At 40.8% G+C, this 19,321-nt stretch overlaps 1 protein-coding gene across 13 annotated transcripts in view; it reads right to left on the bottom strand.

The window, feature by feature from the left end:
- FAM110B (family with sequence similarity 110 member B) overlaps nucleotides 1-19,321 on the bottom strand; it is a 494,939-nt gene that overhangs the window by 70,121 nt on the left and 405,497 nt on the right. For 10 of the 13 annotated variants that reach the window (XM_029591322.1, XM_029591320.1, XM_029591317.1 and 7 more), the window contains one exon: nucleotides 16,185-16,249. The exons of 2 other annotated variants lie outside the window; for them this stretch is intronic. The gene's annotated coding sequence lies outside the window, so the exon portion shown is untranslated. Of the gene's footprint in view, nucleotides 1-9,464; nucleotides 9,597-16,184; nucleotides 16,250-19,321 lie in introns of those variants that run through there. One more of the 13 variants, XR_003854818.1, reaches the window with a different exon arrangement.

Here is a 19,321-nt window from a genome sequence, read left to right as displayed (position 1 = left end):
AGGTGCTTAAAAGATCACATCTTCCATCCCTTCCATCCCTCCATAAACTATTCACTTGGCTGTATGGCATGATCAGCTCTGGTATGGTAGCATGATCAGCTCTGGTATGGTAGCATTGTGATTATTGCACTTTCCAAGAGAAGAATTATACAGAATGGGAAGTATGTCTCCTATTCCTACAAAGGAAGAACAGGTATCAGATGTAACAGCCCTGCTCCCCATGGCAAAAGCAGTATATTTTGTTCGATGGTGTAGCAGTAAATTTGATAAGCTCTGGAAGACAGGGATTGCATATTTTAATACTAAGTCTTGTTTATGTATAGAAAGCTGTGATGTGTTGTAACAATTACACTGCAATTTAGGATGATGTTGACACTTCCCATAAACTTGTAATGATATGAGGCTGGCATCTCTTTTTGGTTTTGTTACATTATTTTTCTTGATGTGTTTATTCACAAAATCTCAATAGAGTCCTATTTAAAAAAGAAAAGCAAGTATTTCAATGCAAACCAAAGAGACACAATAAAAAACTGACTGAAAAAAGCAGGGCTTTTTATGACATCACACGGTACTATGAAATAAAATGCTAAACAGTGATTCTGATAAAATAATTGTAACATACAATTTCTTGATGAAAAGAGCCAAGTCTCAAGTTTCAGTTCCACATGTCAAACTTGAAGGAAGATCAGGTAATGTGAGGAATCCCATGGCATACTGACATTTTAAAGGACGCTAAAAGTTTTGTAAAATGATAAAAAAGCATGTATGATCCTGCTCTGACTTGTTCTATATGCCATTGTTTTTAATTCAGACGGTTGATATAAAATATAAAAACTGTGTAATTTGAACTCTCAAAAGATGATAATACCAGAGAAAACCAGTCATCAAAAGCACAATCAGGCTTTTTCACATGCTATATTCTAGATTAAAGCTAATAAAAATCCAACTGCCTTATTCAATATTGTCAAATCACTGACTTCTCCGAGGAGTCCTGAGTTATCCGAAATTGATAATCATACTTGTGATAAAATAGCTTTATTTTTTCAATCCAAAATTAAAAATATCATATCTGAATTTAAGAATTTACCTTATCCTACATATTCAGATCATACTCCAATTTACAATTGGAATTTTTTTGATAAGATTTCTATCGATACAGTTCAAAAGATAATAAGTAAGCAAAAACCATCTAATTCTCCCTTAAATCATTGCTCTGGTGTTTTCTTTAAAGGCTTAGCAGAACATTGTCCTGACATAATTTGTTCAAACATAAATCAATCTTTAGAATCTGGAAACTGTCCATATCAACTGAAACAAGCCTCTATTACTCCAAAAGAAAAAAGCACCTTCATTTCTAGATCTCTCTAATCTCAGACCCATTGCTACTCTGACTTCTTTGTCTAAAACAATGGAGTCATTTGTCCTATATCAGCTGAAAGAATATTTGTATGAGCATGATATATTACACCCAGATCAACATGGATTTAGAAAGGCCTATTCAACAGAAACACTCTTACTCTCCTCTTTTGACACGTATATTAGAGGATTTGATTCAAACACAGATTTCTTGTTAATATTACTAGATATTTCTGCAGTGTTCGATACACCAGACCATAAGATTCTTTTGTCTAGACTTCAAACAATTGGCTTACAAAATACTGTTTTAAACTGGTTTAGTAGTTACCTCACTAACCGAAGCTATCGAGTAAATCTTAAAGGTAAATCTTCTCAAATTTATACCCAAACCACTGGAGTCCCGCAAGGGTCTTCTTTGACTCCAGTATTATTCAATATTTACCTCCTACCATTGTGTCAAATACTATCCACATTAGATGTCCAATTTAAGATTTATGCGGACGATATACAACTTTTTGTTCTGTATAAATCATCATGGGCTGATACCATCTCATTATGTAAAATTTATGTAAGAACAATCGAGCAATGGCTATGTCATAGTAGACTTAAACTTAACACCAAAAAAACAGAGCTATTACTGTTAAGTGTGATTGATAATCCCACAAATTGTCCGCCATCAACAATCACATTAGGAAATGAAGTAATTGAAATCAAAAGTATAGCCCGAAATCTAGGAATACAACTGGATACTAATCTATCTCTAACACACCATGTCTCTCACTTAGTAAAAAACTCAATCTTTAAACTTCATACTTTAAAAAGATTAAAACCCTTGTTATTCAAATCTGATTTCCAATCAGTTCTCCAATCTCTTATTTTCTCGGGCTTAGATTACTGTAACAGTTTGTTTTTAGGCTTGCCTGATTCCACTTTAAAACCTCTGCAGCAGATTCAAAATGCTGCAGCTCGCCTACTGACAGGATGTCCAATGAGCATCATATTTCTCCTATTCTTTTCAATTTACACTGGCTCCCAATTAAATTCCGTGTGAAATATAAAGTATTATCATTAATTCATTCATTAATTCATGATTCCGATTCAACTTGGTTATGTACCACATTACGACTCTACAAACCAACCAGAAATTTAAGATCTGCTAGTAAGAATTTACTTGATGTACCCACAATCAGGCTCGCAAGATTAAATATAACCAGAGAGAGAGCGCGTTTTCTGTGGCGGGCCCCTTACTTTGGAATTCGCTCCCCAATGCTCTAAGACAAATTACTAATGATAAAGAATTAAAAAAAAATCGGTAAAAACATACCTATTCAAAGTAGCTTTTGCAGAACATGAAGAAATGAAATCAGTTTGAGATCTCATATATTGTTTTTGTGACTATCCAGCGATTCATATTGCTATAAACTAGTACGCAGTGATTCATATTGCTATAAACCATATGATAAAATTTTGGGAAACCTAGCTTTATTTTATTTTAAAATTCTGACTTTACTCTGTTTTTGTAAAACGTAATATAGTTAATTATTTAATTTAAGAACATATTAGTTAGAATTAGGGCTTAAAGTATACATTGTATTTTTTTCCTTAACTTTACTTTCTTTCATTTACTTTTTGTATTTTTATTTTATTTTATTTAATTAGATGTTTTTATTTTTATTTTATTTTATCTGACGTTATTCTAATATCTATAAACTGTTTTGGTCAAATTATTTGTGAAAGGCGGTATAGAAATCTTTTAAAATAAATAAATAAATAAGACACAAGGAAGGGTTAACCAAAGTAGTACCCAGGCATGGTCCTAGAGACCCTCCATCAAGTCTGGTATTCAGCATATCCATGAGGAACATTCATGAGATATATCATAATGTATCAGATCCATGAATCTAGTTACCTGGCATATTTTGGTTACTCTGAAAGACAGGGACTACTGTATTACCAGCAAACAGGTCACCAGAAAAAGGCTTAGCTACTTCTAGCTTTGCTATACTATATGCATGTACATGTAAGTTCAGATTTCCCTTATAGACAGACTTTCTTAAGTTAAAGAAACAAGGTTGTCCCAATAGCCTAGCAGCAGTACCATGTGAGACCTGAGACAATTCAATTGCATTTATAAACCCTGGGAGGAAATATGTCTCAGTCACTACAAAACAACAATTTTTATGGGTGGTATTCAGGGCACATGAGGATTGGGTTCCAAAGGGATGCACAGTTTGTGGGGTCTCTTACTAAGTATTCTTGCTGCAGTTGCTTGGTTATGCAAGGAGAAGCCTCTATGACTGTGAATAAAGACTCATGATACTGTGGCCCTAGTTTGTGTAAGTTTTGTTTGACCTGGGAGCCCAAAGAGACATAAGGAAGCTTTTGGGCAAAACAATTATCAAATACTTCCCCTCATTCTTAACCTTCACCAACATTCTATCCATTCTTATCGGCAATGAGGTAAAATCAGGACTGATTTAGCTTACTTCTGAAAACCTGGAGTTATCTGCACCAATTTTTAAAGCATACTTACATGCTTAAATCTGTTTTGAAAATAATCCTGGCAAAACTAAGTGCATAATTATACCTACCATATGGTGTGTGTAATTTTGTTAAAAGAAAAGTATGTTTGCATATGGTAAATGGTGTTCTCTTTAAACAGCAGGATGAATTAGCCATGGCATATGGGTGACATCATCCGACAGCACCAAATGAACTCTTCTCTCTAGCTCAGTAGAGCTATTACACTCTGAGCATGTGCAGGAGTTCCAGCATGAGCACTGCCTATTGAGTCTCCTCAGTTTGTTTGTTTAAGTAGCTGACTCTCCAGGGAGGCAGGTAGTATGATAGCTAATTCATCCTGTCTATGGAGAACACAGTTTATGGTAAGAAGACATACTTTTCTCCATCAATAAGCAGGGATAAATTAGGGCTGCACAGGCAGAGAACTTACTGAAAAGGCAACTCAGCTCCTCTGTGGAGAGTAGACTACTCAGAGAATAGGATATGCATAATTGCTTGCCCAGAGTTACTTCAACTTTAGAGAGATTGTCTAGACAGTGGTGAAATGTGAAGCTATGCACCAATGACCAAATTGCAGCCTTGCAGATGTCATCGATAGAAACAGCTCTCAGATAAGCACCTGAAACAGCCATGGCCCTGATGGAGTCTGTCATTATCTGAAGTCAAGCTAGTATATAACTGTGTACTATGCAGTCTGCAAGCTAGTTGGGAATGATACATTTGGCAACTGCTACCGCCAGTCTATTGGGATCATAGGATACAAACAGCTGAGAAGCTTGATGATGGGGCTATATTTTCCTTAGGTAGTAGGCCAATACCCTCTTGCAGTTCAAAGTGTGAAGAGCTTTTTCCCACCTATGTGCATGAGGCCTCAGAAAGAACACAGGCAAGACAATTAACTGGTTGATGTGAAAGAACGAAAACACTCTGGAAATAAATTTTGGAAGGTGAGAAGCACTATTCTATTTTGGAAAAACTGAAGATAAGGAGAATAAAAAACTAATGCCTGAAGATCACTAACCCGCCTGGCCGATGTGAAGGCTATAAGGAACACAACTTTCCAAGTCAGGAATTTAAAAAAAGCTAACTCCAGGGGTTCAAATGGAGATTTCATGAGTTACATTAGGACAACATTGAGGTCCCATGGAATGATGGGCTTCAAAACTGATGGCTTAGTGTGCAACATGAACTTGGAGACCAAAAGGATGAATGGAAACAGGTCTGTTGTAAATGTGCATATGACATGCAGCAATAGCACTTAGATGGACTCTTAGAGTAGTCCTGGGGGAATTCTGCACTACTGCGGAGTGCAGAATTTGCATAGAATTTCTCCCCTACTCAGAATTGCCAATTCTGTGCAGAAAATAGTAGAGAAGACCCCGGCATGCCGTGAATGGAGCGCATGCCATTCACAGCAAAGATGAAGGTCCCCGTGTGCTTTTCGCAGCGAAGATGAAGGCCCCGCATGCCGCGAGACGCATGCCATTCATGGCAAAGATGAAGGCCCTGGTGAGAGTGAATGTGTGAAGAGAAGTATGTGTGTGTGAAAGGAGGGGAAGAGGGTGTGGAGGAGGAAAGGGGAGGGCGAGAGAAAGAGAGCAGGGGGGAGGGGGTTGTGAGAGAGAGCAGGGGGTTGGGGTGCTTGAGTGTGGGTGCTAGAGAGAGGAAGCCTATATGAGGAAGGAGTGTATATGTGTGTGAGAGGTTGGGAGCTGGTGAGTATGAAAAAGGGATCGTGTGTATAAAAGAGATTGTGTGTATGTGAGGGTGCTAGCCTGTATGAAGGATTGTGTATGTGGGAGAGAGAGCCCGTGTGATGGGGTGCGTGAGAGAGAGACACAATTACCTGTGTGAGGGTGTATGCATGAGAAAGGGAGTTTTGTGTGGGTGTGTATGCAAGAGAGAGGGACCCTGTATGAGTGGATGTGTGTGTGCAAGAGATTAAGGGAGCCTGTATGAGGGTGTAAGTGCACTAGAGGGAGCATGGGTGTGAGAGAGGGAGGGACAGAGGAAGCCTGTGTGAGGGGCAGTACTGAGAATGGGGTCAAACTCTGGGAGTGGCGATAGAGTGGAAGGGTTTGAGCCTAGAGGTGGAGAGGAAAGATACTGGCAGGTGGAGGAGTTGGGGCCTGAGAGGGCAAAGTGGCCAGGGGAGTAGGGAGAGCGAGTGGAAGGGACACTCACAGTGAATTTCTAGGGAAATTCTGCTCAACATATTTAAAATTCTGCATCTTTAAGTAATAACTTTTTTCTATATTAATTTAAAATGTAATTACTTAAAGTCTGTCATGTAAATTGTGTTATTTTGACCAATATAAAGTTTGCAGAATTTTGCAGAATTTTACATTTTTGTGCACAGAAATTTAAATTTTTTGGCACAGAGGTAGTGAAACCTGATGGTAAGCACAACAAGTATTTGAGTAAGTGTTTAGGGTCACGTGAAAATGGATCTAGGGAATTAGATTTGCACCATAAGAAGAAACACTTCCACTTAACATGCATATGCTCTTTTGGTACAAGGTTTTCTGGCTGAAATCAGCACATCTTCTATTTCTCTGGAGTGCTCAATATCCAAGTGATTAGACTGATGTGAACATGACGCTCCATTTTGATCCATGTGCCTTGAGTGCCCAGAGATCCTGCGTGCATGCCCCAACTTTCATTGGATTTGTTGGTGCTCACAGATACTTGTTATGGTAAAGGCCATTACAGGAATTCACTCTCCAGGATCCCTGGGGTTGTCTATCAATAGAGGGATGACTTCATTGCTTCGGTTATGGACGTAGATGTTGTGATATGTTGAGCCAGCTGATTCCACTGGAGATGAAGGCCCCACTGCAGAGGGGCACCACATGCACTGTTGCAGTCATGTGGCCCAGCATCACTAGGATAAAGAGGGCTGGTGCTTGCAACAAGTCATTGGCCAAGATCAACAACCGGAGAACCCAATTGGCAGTTAGGAATGCTTTCTCTTCCACTGAGTCTATCCACATGCCGATGAACTGGATCCGCTGAGTAAGGATGAGACTGGACTTGGGGTAATTAATGAGGAATGCAAGATACTGGAATAGGTGGCTCATCCTGTTCAGGGCTTCTTGAGACAAAACTATTACCAGCCGATTGTCCAGGAATATTTATTTATTTATTTATTATTTTTATATACCGAAGTTCTTGTGAGAATTACAAATCACTCCGGTTTACATAAAAATGATGAACTGCCCAACAGAGAAAGGGGGCTTTACATAGAACCATAGAACAGATGGAACAATATAACCGGATGTCAATTTAACATAGTAATAAATAAATATAATATATACAATTTAACTATTTAACGTAGAAGTAATGACATGTTAAAGCTACAATATAGATACAATAATAATAATATGATGAATTTTTGGAATAGAATAGAAAAACACAAACTCCCTGATGCTGTAGAAATGCTGCTGCTACCACCAGGCACTTCATGAAGATTCTTGACACCGTAGAGATGCTAAACAGAAGAACTTTGTAATGATATTGGGACTTGTCTACCACAAAACGGAGGTACTGCCAGTGATGTGCATGGATCAGGATGTGCGTGTAAGTTTCTCTCAGGTCCAGGGTGCACATCCATCCAGTCTTACCATTAAGGGATGGTGTGAAAAGCGTTCATCTTGAACATCTCTCGCAGAATACATTCGTTCAGTTTCTGTGAGTACAGGATTGGCCTCACGACTTCCTGGGTATAAGGAAATATTGGAGTAGAACCTCTGGCCACATTTCTGTAGTGAAACTGTTTCTATCACTTGTCAGTAAATTGACGACTCCATCTCCATGTATTTATTTATAATTTTTTTTATATACGGCCGCTCAGAGATATCACGTCGGTGTACAGTGAACAGGAACTTACGCCGGAGCGTTATACATTTAACAAGGGTTGGTATATAAGTATTTGAACATAAAACAAGTGGAAGCAATTAAAAACAGAACAATCATTTAGGTGTAACTTAACTGAACTGAGTTAAACAGAACTGGAGTATATAGGGATTCTAGGAAATTAGGTAAGAGGTTAGGGAAGGGTAAAGAGGAAATGGAATTCTAAATTAGAGGTGGTAAGGGGGGAGAGATAGCACTTAGATTGCAATTAAGAGCAGTTATATAGAAGGATATTGAGAGTAGAAGCAGATATAAGGGGAAATCAGAGATGGTGCATAAAATGGGGTGTTGGGTAGATAAGGCAGGGCATATAAAGGAGAAGAAAGACATATGTATTTCAAGTATAGGCATGTGTGAATAACCATGTCTTGAGTTTTTGCTTGAATGTTTTGGAAGATAGCTTAAGGCGTAGTTTGGAGGGCATAGTATTCCATAACAAGGGGCCAGCAAAGGAAAACGCTCGTGCTTTAGTGGATGTATAGCTGAGGGGCTTGAAACGAATCCAGAAGGAAGACTGGACGTTGCAAACAGCACAGGGTACAGGAGATATGCAAGTGATAACCATCTTCCACAATCCCAAGGACTCAGAGGTCCTTGGTGATGTCCCTCCATCTGGTCAGGAAAAACTGGATCCTGCCTCATACAAGGGGATCTGCATCCTGAGGTTTGGCACAGTCAAAAACTAGGGCCCGGTTTCTGCTGGGCCTACTGTAGTTGTTTTGGCTGCTGGCATTCCCTTCGGCAGCCCCTCACCAGTAGTTGCTAAGGAGGCAGCATGGGAGGATTCCTGTATTTTTAAAAACCTGGAATGGGTGGTGCTGATAGAGAAAGCTCTTATAGGAGAAGAAATGTCTAGAAGATGCTAGCTGGTCCATTGCCCCCAATATAGATCGGATGGCAGTCTGGTGATCCTTAATTTGAAAAGAAAAATGCCACCAAAATGTAATAAACCAAGTTATAAAGCTACAGGCAAGAGATCAGTATGAATTTCAACAGAATAACCCTCCCAATTGAGGGATCCCAGAGTTCTGGCTTGTGCCAATACAGCCTCCTAATAGGAAAGTCATGAAAGCAGGCCATGTCCCTTGGAACATTTTTTCTATGGATTCCCAAAGAATAATTGCATGATCAATTACCTCAATATCCTCGGTAGAAGAATGCACAGCTTTATTCTGCTCAATTTATGGCTACAGTCAGTACAGGCAAGGGATTCAGAGACTCCCCTAAAACTAATATTGTTCCTGCGTGTTCTGTTTTCAAGGTGTCCTCAGATCTTTCAGAGAAATTAGAGTTGACCTGTGCAAAATCCTGAATGGATTTATGTAGCTTGTGTCAGTGTGTCAGCATGCTCTTCCATTACTTTCAATTCCACTTCTTCCACCCTTCTGCCAAAATCCAAAATGCTACACCCTCAATCGACTACAATTTCTAAAATCTCTTTTTACCACTTTAAAATCTTTCCAGAGCACCTGAGACAATATTTTCAGTCCAGCGTGGGAATTGCTTACTGCCGCTCCCGAGTCAGTCTCCCCACTTGCTACCACACTGTGCACTTCAACTAATTCTAAACTGCCAGAAGTGCTACTGACCACCATGTTTGGAGGCTCTGCAGAGCTATTAGTCCCACCAGGAAATGCAAACAGTGACAGACCTTGCACCTTTGAGGTAATGTTTACTTATTTATTTTAAAATGTTATAGTCCACATCTTCCAATATACATTCAGTACAAAGTACATTAAATGAACACAAACAATTTTTTTGTCACAAAGTTGAGGGGTGCAAGTTCTTCAGCATAAGGATGTCTGGAAAGAAATAGCAGTACACTTAAAACCATAAAAACATACACAAACTATAATTATTCGAGAACCTCATATACCTCAGTTAAAAAAAACAAAAACAGTGCCTTCACCTGTTTCCTGAAAACGTTAATATCCCTCTCTCCGCGCAAAACTGAAAGTAAGGAGTTCCAAGGAATTGACACACAAGAAAAAGCATAAGTGCAATTTGAAGTTTGAAAGCCCACCTTGATGGTATATCCAGCAAATTCATACTGGAAGATTGAAGCTCATGTTGCAGAATATATATCTGTAAGTTTCTTGCTCACAGTATAGCAGCTTGTGAACAAGTACCAGTACCTTAAACTTTATCCTTATTCTAACTGGAAGCCAATAGAGACCACATATCACCAGGGTTATATGGTCTCTACGACTAACACGAGACATTAAGGCATGCTGCAAATGCTGTATCAATTATAAAGCCCTTAGATGCTCTGAGATACTCTGAAGTCCCATATATAGGCTGCTGCAATAATCTAACTGGCCACTAAGCATAGCTTGGAGAACAGTTCTAAACAAATCTGTGGGCAAAATCTGCTTCCGCAGCTTTAATAATTTAATCTTAAAAGCTTACTGCATGCTTAATCTGTGCTTTCAAAGTTTATTTATCTATTTAAAATCATTTATTTACCGCACATTACAAAGATCATGTAAGGTCACAAGATAAACCACAAAAATCCAGCATTTAAAGCACAGCTAAGATTTATTATACAGCAACACCGATAGCATTCAAACAATTGAAAAAGATTAGTAAGGGACCTTCATAACACTTGATCTGGTGGAAGTACTCTCACCTTTCTGAAGGGTCATGTATAATCATCGGTCCACTCTCTTTTCAAAATTCAAATTTAGATATTTTTGTTATGCAAATAAACGAGCGGTACTTTCCTTAATGTATGTTGCTTATGTCCAGTTTCATTAGAGAACCCATATCCAAGTTTAGTAGAACCGGCATAACATTAAATTTTGAGGCATGCCAGCTCTGCATCATGCTATTTCTCTCTTACTTAGCACAAGCATGACATTGTGGCATCGGTGAACCCCTGATGCAGAGCTGCCTTAAGAACATAAGAACATGCCATACTGGGTCAGACCAAGGGTCCATCAAGCCCAGCATCCTGTTTCCAACAGTGGCAAATCCAGGCTATAAGTACCAGGCAAGTACCCAAAAACTTATATCCCATGCTACTGATGCTAGTACTAGCAGTGGCTATTTTCTAAGTCAACTTCATTAATAGCAGTTAATGGACTTATTCTCCAAGAACTTATCCAAATCTTTTTTAAACCCAGCTACTAGGGATGTGAATCGTTTTCCATATCGTCTTAACGATAGAAATCGTGTGGCAGGGCAAGAAAATCGTCTTAGGCACGATTTTTTAGTTAAAAAATCGTTAAAAATCGTTTTTTCCGATTAGTGCGCACTAACTGGGAGTTAGTGCGCACTAACTGAAAATGATACAATTTGACACTTTTCAGGTCAGTTAAGGTCAGTTTAGGAATGAATATGTATTCCTATTGGCTGCCCTCTTATTTATTCATGTTACCAAGTTTCCTACTGACAGTATATGGGGGATGGGAAATGGAAACAGTTGGTAGCTTGACAAAACAAGTAATGTGATCAGTCAATGTGACTAGAACTTGTGCCCTAACCCTGATACCAGGGGTATTGTGATCTTCCTGCACACAGTGCCCTATCCCTATTAATACCAGGAGTGTTGTGATCTTCCTGCACACAGTGCCCTATCCCTAATACCAGGGGCGTTGTGATCTTCCTGCACACAGTGCCCTATTCCTGATACTGGGGGTGTTGTGATCTTCCTGCACACAGTGCCCTATTCCTGATACCGGGGGTGTTGTGATCTTCTTGCACACATCCCAATATCAGGGATAGGGCACTGCATGCAGGAAGATCACAACACTCCTGGTATTAATAGGGATAGGGCACTGCATGCAGGAAGATCACAACACTCCTGGTATTAATAGGGATAGGGCACTGCATGCAGGAAGATCACAACACCCCTGGTATCAGGGATAGGGCACTGTGTGCAGGAAGATCACAATACCCCGGAGGAGTGAGGGTCAGGCAGCTCCCCCCTGTCTGTGAAGCCAGCCTCTCACTAGTAATGCAGGGAGGGAGCTGTCTCAGACTTCACCATCCTCCCCCCCCCCCCTTACCCACACACCATTCACTAGCTGGGACATGGGGGAAGTCAGGAGTGAGGGTCAGGCAGCTCCCCCCTGTCTGTGAAGCCAGCCTCTCACTAGTAATGCAGGGAGGGAGCTGTCTCAGACTTCACCATCCTCCCCCCCCCCCCTCACCCACACACCATTCACTAGCTGGGACATGGGGGAAGTCAGGAGTGAGGGTCAGGCAGCTCCCCCCTGTCTGTGAAGCCAGCCTCTCACTAGTAATGCAGGGAGGGAGCTGTCTCAGACTTCACCATCCTCCCCCCCCCCCTCACCCACACACCATTCACTAGCTGGGACATGGGGGAAGTCAGGAGTGAGGGACAGGCAGCTCCCACCTGTCTGTGAAGCCAGCCTCTCACTAGTAATGCAGGGAGGGAGCTGTCTCAGACTTCACCATCCTCCCCCCCCCCCCTCACCCACACACCATTCACTAGCTGGGACATGGGGGAAGTCAGGAGTGAGGGTCAGGCAGCTCCCCCCTGTCTGTGAAGCCAGCCTCTCACTAGTAATGCAGGGAGGGAGCTGTCTCAGACTTCACCATCCTCCCCCCCCCCCTCACCCACACACCATTCACTAGCTGGGACATGGGGGAAGTCAGGAGTGAGGGTCAGGCAGCTCCCCCCTGTCTGCGAAGCCAGCCTCTGACTAGTAATGCAGGGAGGGAGCTGTCTCAGACTTCACCATCCTCCCCCCCCCCCTCACCCACACACCATTCACTAGCTGGACATGGGGGAAGTCAGGAGTGAGGGTCAGGCAGCTCCCCCCTGTCTGTGAAGCCAGCCTCTCACTAGTAATGCAGGGAGGGAGCTGTCTCAGACTTCACCATCCTCCCCCCCCCCCCCCTCACCCACACACCATTCACTAGCTGGGACATGGGGGAAGTCAGGAGTGAGGGTCAGGCAGCTCCCCCCTGTCTGTGAAGCCAGCCTCTCACTAGTAATGCAGGGAGGGAGCTGTCTCAGACTTCACCATCCTCCCCCCCCCCTCACCCACACACCATTCACTAGCTGGGACATGGGGGAAGTCAGGAGTGAGGGTCAGGCAGCTCCCCCCTGTCTGTGAAGCCAGCCTCTCACTAGTAATGCAGGGAGGGAGCTGTCTCAGACTTCACCATCCTCCCCCCCCCCCTCACCCACACACCATTCACTAGCTGGGACATGGGGGAAGTCAGGAGTGAGGGTCAGGCAGCTCCCCCCTGTCTGTGAAGCCAGCCTCTCACTAGTAATGCAGGGAGGGAGCTGTCTCAGACTGGTATCAGGGTTAGGGCACTGTGTGCAGGAAGATCACAACACTCCTGGTATTAATAGGGATAGGGCACTGTAAGAGATGACTGTAGTAGATTGAATAAAGATCTGATGTTTCTGCTCTCCTCACACCAAACAAAAACAACACACAAGCAGAGAAGCCCTTCTTACAAAGCTGAGCTAGTGAGTTAAGTAGGAGGAAAAGTAAACATACTGGTGCCAGTGTGGCTACTTAAAAAATACACTTACCAACAATCAATTACATATATTTGAACTGTGTACAGTTCCAGCCAGGACCACCTTTCTAAAATGCACAGTGATTGGCAAATTCAACATGCACTAGCATTTCAGGTGCCTGCTAACAAAAATAATAAACAAACAAGTTCTAGTCACGTGAGTGCTGATCATTACATTACTTTTTTTGTCAAGCTTCCAACTGTTTCCATTTCACATCCCCCCAACCATATTGGTAACATCAATAGATAAGAGCACAGCCAGCCAATAGGAATACATACATACATATTCATTCCTAAGTGACCTTTACTGACCTGGGAAGTGTGAACACTTTGTTTCATTTTCTGTTGGTGTTCGTTAGTTTCCAGTTCCATTTCCCATCCCCCCAACCATCACCTCAGTGGTAACCTTGGTAACATCAATAGATAAGAGGGCAGCCAGCCAATAGGAACACATATTCATTCCTAACTGACCTTCAGTGACCTGGAAAGTGTTTATTTGTATCATTTTCAGTTAGTGCGCACTAAATCGAGTTAGTGCGCACTAACGGGGAGTTAGTGCGCACTAACTCGAGTTAGTGCGCACTAACACGATTTAACGATTTTTAACGATAAATCGTTAGAATTTCTATTGTATCGTGTTCTATAACGATTTAAGACGATATAAACATTATCGGACGATAATTTTAATCGTTGAAAAACGATTCACATCCCTACCAGCTACACTAACTGCACTAACCACATCCCCTGGCAACAAATCCCAGAGTTTAATTGTGCATTGAGTGAAAAATAACTTTCTCCGATTAGTTTTAAATGTGCCACATGCTAGCTTCATGGAGTGCCTCCTAGTCCTTCTATTATCTGAAAGAGTAGATAACTGATTCACATTTACCTGTTCTAGATCTCTCATGATTTTAACATTTCCATCATTTCCCCCTCAGCCGTCTCCTTCTCCAAGCTGAACAGTCCTAACCTCTTTAGTCTTTCCTCATAGGGGAGCTGTTCCATCCTCTTTATCATTTTGGTTGCCCTTTTCTGTCCCTTCTCCATCGCAACTATATCTTTTTTGAGATGCGGCGACCAGAATTGTACACAGTATTCAAGGTGCGGTCTCACCATGGAGCGATACAGAGGCATTATGACATTTTCCGTTTTATTCACCATTCCCTTTCTAATAATTCCCAACACTGTGTTTGCTTTTTTGACTGCGGCAGCACACTGAACAGACAATTTCAATGTGTTATCCACTATGACGCCTAGATCTCTTTCTTGGGTGGTAGCTCCTAATATGTAACCTAACATTGTGTAACTATAGCATGGGTTATTTTTCCCTATATACATTACTTTGCACTTATCCACATTAAATTTCATCTGCCATTTGGATGCCCAATTTCCAGTCTCACAAGGTCTTCTTGCAATTTATCACAATCCGCTTGTGATTTAACTACTCTGAATAATTTTGTATCATTTGCAAATTTGATTACCTCACTTGTCTTATTCCTTTCCAGATCATTTATAAATATATTGAAAAGCACGGGTCCCAGTACAGATGCCTGAGGCCCTCCACTGAGAAAATTATCCATTTAATCCTACTCTCTGTTCCTGTCTTTTAGCCAGTTTGTAATCCATGAAAGGACATCGCCACCTATCACATGACTTTTTACTTTTCCTAGAAGCCTCTCATGAGGACTTTGTCAAATGCCTTCTGAAAATCCAAATACACTACATCTACCGGTTCACCTTTATCTACATGTTTATTAACCCCTTCAAAAAAGTGAAGCAGATTTGTGAGGCAAGACTTGTCTTGGGTAAAGCCATGCTGACTGTGTTCCATTAAACCATGCCTCAAAACATAATGTTGGGTCAGGTTTCTATTAAAATTGGATATGGGAGCTCTAATGAAGCTGGACATAAGCAATGCACATTAAGGAAAATGCACTCATTTATTTGCATAACAAAAATATCTAAATTTGAATTTAAAAAAGTGTGAACCAATGATTATTCATGACCCGTCAGAAAGAGAGTATCTCCACTGGAGTGGGTGTTATGAAGGTCCCTTACTAATCTTTTTCAATTATCTGAATGCCATTGGTGTTTGTATAAGAAATATTAACTGTCCTTTGAATGCTGGATTTTTGTGGTTTACCTTTATGCATTCTGCAATTTGACTGCTGTATTTTTGTGTGGTTCACAAAATAGAACATACATAGTTACATAAAATACCGACATAGAACCTGAATAAAGTAATGCTGCTCTCATGGAGATTCTCTCTTAGAAAGATAAGTTACTTAATTTAATTGAGGATTTGAAGGCTTGCTTAAACAGTCATGTTTTTAGATCTCTCAAATTATTCATGTCCATCATATTCCTTAGCTGTTCAGGCATAGATTTCCAGACTGCAGAACTGGCTACTGAAATTGCTCGATTTCTCACCTCTCCTGGGTGAGCCCGATGTATTGTGTATACTGTTAGTAGCCCTTTATTAGCCGATCTTAATGCTCGTTGTGATGTATGTACATAAAGTGCTGCCCCTAACTGAAATGTGTTTGTATTCATAATTATCTTACACAGAAGTACAAGTACTTTATATTGTATTCATAACTGTATTGGCAGGCAATGAAGTGTGGATGACACTGGAATAGTATGATCATATCTTGAAATCCCAGTAAGAAAACATGCAGCTGAGATTGGAAGTCATTGTAGTGACCTGAGGGTACTTCCACAAAGACCTAATAACCAATAAATTGCAGTAATCTATACCTGAGAAAATTTAAGAGTGATTTTAGGAGTTTCAGAATATGCAATCTGTGATAACCAGTTTTGATGACGTTCTTAACATGTGCTTTCATAGTCAATTGGCCATCCCAGATTACCTCTAAGTCACATACCTTCATGGAGTTAGCAATTTTTTGTCACAAAGTTGAGGGGTGGGAGTTCTTCTGCATAAGGATGTCTGGAAAGAAAAATTATTTCAGTTTTTGAAACTGTCAATATGATATGGTTATGAAACAGCCATTTCTTTATTGCCAATAAATACATTTCCAATTGCTTGTATGTTCTGAACAGAGAACACGATATTGTGAGAAAAAATTGAGTATTGTCTGCGTATATGTGAAAGTTGAACCCTAGCCCTCCCAAAAATTTGAATGGTGGAGATATATACATGTTAAGAAGCATCACAAAAGGTGTTGACTCCTGTGGTTAATCTGGAATCCAATATAATAATCAAACTGTGATCCTTCATATTTTAAAGCTAGTAAACAGTCAGAAAAAGACATATGTACCCACAAAACAGTGGTTTTAGCCACAAAGTACTAATACATAAAGCTCCATATCTTCCATTACTATTTATCACTGGAATGTTATAAAACATGTCACTGAACACTAAAAAATATAAAAATGCAGACCCCCCAAAACATAATTAACAATAAATCTAATGCTAACGAACACATTCAAAAAAGGATAATCCTACTATTCGCAACCTCTTGGCCACTTTCCACAAGGTTCAGTTAAGGGGCGGGCCCTTTGGCAACTACCCACCTAGGCGGCGGCGGCCTGCCTGGACAACTGTCTCTTTATAAGGGCTTATGGGTCACAGGGCAATGACATCACGTGATTTGGGTTGACATGAGCTCAACTGCAATCAGTGGCGGATCAGGATCTCCTAAGCAACAAATAAAATGTGGTGTACTTTTCATTTTAGCAGCAGCGAAAGCCTAGATGATGCAACAGGCTCAGTCTTAGGTGGCCTAGATGGCCACCTCCTTATAAGGGCTTCTGAGTTGCAGGGCAATGTCACATGACTCGAGCTCAACTGCAATCCACAATGGATCAGGATCTCCAAGGCAACAAATAAAGTGTGTCATGCTTTTTATTTGAGCAGCAGCAAGGGAAAACCCAGGGGAGGCAATAGGCTCAGTCTTTAGTGGTCTAGAAAACCGCCTCCTTATAAAGGCTTCCAGGTCACAAAGCAATGACATCATATGACTCAAGTGGACACGGGCTCAACTGTAATTGGTGGAGATCAGAATTTCCAAAGCAAGAAATAAAGTGTCGCATGCTTTTTATTCTAGTGGCAGTGAGGGACAGTCCAGATGAGACAAATCGGGAGGAAGCATATGATCCCAGAATTGAGGGGATTTATCACATTCTCATTGGAAGCTCCTCTCCCTAGGCAGCCATTTTACTCAGTGAAATCACTTCCCCCTCCAGCTCTGTAATTTGTTCTACAGCCTGCTGTGTCCACTGGGATAGTGTTGAGGGAGAAGTATCTTCCTAGAAGACTAAAACTGGTTCATTCTCTTGGTGTACCCTCCATGGGGTTTTAGAAGGATAGTTACACAGGTGCTTTCATGGAGGTCAAGGTTATGATGGAACATATGGGACCTGAAGTGTCCAGCATGGCATCAGGATATCTAATGGAATACTTTGGAGGTCTGGCTAGCCTGGAATCTAGAAACAGCAGAGAGGGAGATATCGATATTTAGAAGGTGCTTCCCTGTTCTGCATCTGGGTCAGCCACCCCCTCAAGTTTGCAAGAAGGTGATGCTGCTATGGAAGAGTTCCAAACATGCTTAGATTTCACGATGTACTGCACAGCTTGCACAGTGTACTGTGCTGAATGTGCGATGTACTGTGCTGGGGAAGCCATGTACTGCGCAGAGAACTGCATGGACAGACGTGGCGTCATCAACTGCATGTATTGCTGCACAGATGGCACAAGAGGCTTCAGCAGTGTGTGGGTTGCTTCTTCTGAGTCATGTGGGAAGATCATGCGGGTTGCTCCAATAGTGCCACATGCGCCTTATGCACAGAGTGCACAGCATGTTCCTTGTGCGCCAATGCCAGCTTAGAGGATTTATTTATTTAAAATTGTTTATATTCTGCATATAACAGAATGCCTGTGCTAGGCGCTTTACAATATAAACCATAATAGCAAATATTATATATATATATATCAAATAAATATCTCTGCATCAACAATTAAAACACCACAAACAGAATCAAGAAAATGCCAACAAAGTAGTGTGCTTATAGCTTTTTCCTAAAAGATTTATAATCATTAATCTCCCAGAGTTCAGCAGGTAAAGATTTCCACAAAATAAGGCCTTTGACTGAGAATGTCATCGTGCGAGATGTCTGTAGCTGCATTGATTATAAAGTAGGAACTGAAAGCAAGCCTTTGTTCGCCGAACGAAAAGCACACAGAGGGACATATCGCATCAACTTATTCGCCAAGTAAACAGGACCATCTGCTTGAAGGGCTTTAAACATTAAGGTCTCCAGTTTAAATTGGATTCTATAAGTGATGGGCTGCCAATGAAGTAGCTCGACCACGGGAGAAATGTACTTTCTAGTGGGACATGATTTAATTAGCCGTAATTGAAGGGACCAGAGAATTGCAGAAGTGGTTAATATATATGCCTTGACCACAGTTCTACAGTCTGCAACAGACAAAAGGTACTTCAAGGGGCTAAGGGCTGAGTTTGAAATAAGCAGATTTTATAACAGCTCGAAATTGGAGCTTAAGACTAAAAGTGAGATCAATAAAAAATTGCAGATTATGAATGATATTGCTGAATGTAACAGGAACACCTTCCACTATGATTTTTGGCAAATCAGATAAACGAGGTTACCTAGATATCTGCAAAGCTTCAGTTTTTGTAAGATTTAAAGTTAATCAATTTTGCTTGAACCAGTTCTTAATAGCTGAAATAGAACTTTCTCTAGACTCAGTGACAGAGGATGTTGAAGCAGAAAAAAGAAAAATTAGCTGGATGTCATCAGCATTGCACTGCTTCCTTTGTATGCAAATCCATTTCAAGTATATTAATTGTGGATTTCCTGAAAACCTGACTGGCTAGGAGTGTCCTGAGGACAGGGTTGAGAAGCATTGTTCTATGTGTACAAAAGGTGCATACGGTGTGTACATGCATAATTTTATGCATACATCAGTAGTGGAATTTTCTAAAGGGCTATTTCTGGAGGTAAAGTATACTTTACCCACCGAAGATCCTTTGAAACT

Source organism: Rhinatrema bivittatum, chromosome 2 (genome assembly GCF_901001135.1).
Source record: "Rhinatrema bivittatum chromosome 2, aRhiBiv1.1, whole genome shotgun sequence".
Taxonomy (NCBI): Eukaryota; Metazoa; Chordata; class Amphibia; order Gymnophiona; family Rhinatrematidae; genus Rhinatrema; species Rhinatrema bivittatum.
The sequence above is the reverse complement of the archived record's forward strand: the minus strand, read 5'-3'. Positions and strand labels throughout refer to the sequence as shown.